This window comes from Frankliniella occidentalis, unplaced genomic scaffold, assembly GCF_000697945.3.
Source record: "Frankliniella occidentalis isolate FOCC.00 unplaced genomic scaffold, Focc_3.1 Scaffold72, whole genome shotgun sequence".
NCBI lineage: Eukaryota > Metazoa > Arthropoda > Insecta > Thysanoptera > Thripidae > Frankliniella > Frankliniella occidentalis.
Window position 1 is genome coordinate 733,091 of NW_026267202.1, and position 1,490 is coordinate 734,580.

The window sequence follows — 1,490 nt, forward strand, 5'->3', positions numbered from 1 at the left end:
TTTCACAAAGTGCAGCGACAGCGCGAGCGCGTCGTTGGGGCCGGCTGGACCGGTATGTTGGATGATTGGTGAATATAGGGGTTGGGGGAGGGGGGGCACGATTCCGAAAAGCATTTGCCTCTCAATGCAATTTTCGCGCGCTATTTGCCGCGCTTTAAAAGCAGGGAAATCACGCAGGATTACACACTTTAAAACACGGCGCGTCGCTCCAAGTGAAGAACAAGAAAAAAATGTATACAGGGGGAGAGAGGGAGAGAGAGCAAGGAAAATTAAAAGCGTTTATAAAGACAATCCCAGGGGGAGCATGCCCTTGGGCGGGAGGAGGAGGGGCGGGGGCTTTGCATCGCTACGCCAATACTTGGGTCCTCCCCTCTTAATCTCCCCGTCCTGCCGTTACACTCCGATAGCGAGAGAAGGGGAGGGAAAGTGTCTGTCTGGGAGTCTGAGCGGGACGGCCGCTCTGCTTGATATTCTTTGTGAGCATGTCTATCTCTGGATGCGCCCGGCCGCCGTGCTTCGCGATGTCCTTGCGCCTCGCCCAGAGACAGGGCCGCTGGGCTTGTGATCTGAATGTCCCCCGAGTCGTCGTCGTCGTCGTCGTGAGGCCTCGCCAGGCATAACAGTGAAATTGCTATTGAATAGGCCAGCCGGTTTGGGGGGGATGAGAAAAAGAAAAGAGGGGGGAGGAGGAGATACTCCTTCGCGTCACACGGGCCGCGAGGAGGGAAGGGGCGGAGCAGGGCGAAAAATCTGTTCGTTCGTCTGCTTGCTCTTCTGCTCTCTATTTCTCTCTCTCTTTCGGCCCGTTATGCCACCCGCGCTCTCCTATCGTTATTTTCTAGTCTCGAACCCCCGTTCGGCCGGCGCCCCCTCTTTTCTTGCTGGCGGACGTTTTACCTGAATTTTATTTCCGCTCTCTACTGTGGACTCTTTTTCTCCATCACCGCTACCGCCCCCCCCCCCCCCCCTCTCTCTCTCTCTCTCTCTCTCGCTCTCTCTTTTCTCTCTCTCCCTCTCTCGTCGCGCGACGAGCAGGACGCGGCATTGTCTTCCTACTTTGGGGAATACTGCAGGCGCGGCCCACTGAAGGGATGGATATTCTGGAGAATGGCAGTCCCTGCCTCAGGGAGAGACAGCTCGGTAGAGTGAGTGAGAGAAAGAGAGAGAGAGGGGAGAGGGAGACAGCCCGCGCCTGTCGTTTTCAGTGACTTCCATGAGCGTGGCGCGAGCAGCTGCTGCCCCTGCTTCCTGCTGGAGAAGTGATATAGTCTCCCGTGGAGAATTATTGCGCGGCGCGGGGCGCCTACGGGGGGCCTCTGCCCTCTCCCGCCCGGCTGGAGCGTCTGGAGCCCTGTAGGAGCCTGGCTGGAACCCGGTTGGAGCCTGGCAGGAGCCGTGCTAGATCCTGGCTGGGGCCCGGCTCTGGGGCGCCTCAGGAGCCCGCCCTGCCCCTGCCCGCCCGGGGCAGGAGCGATGACGCCCCCCCCCCC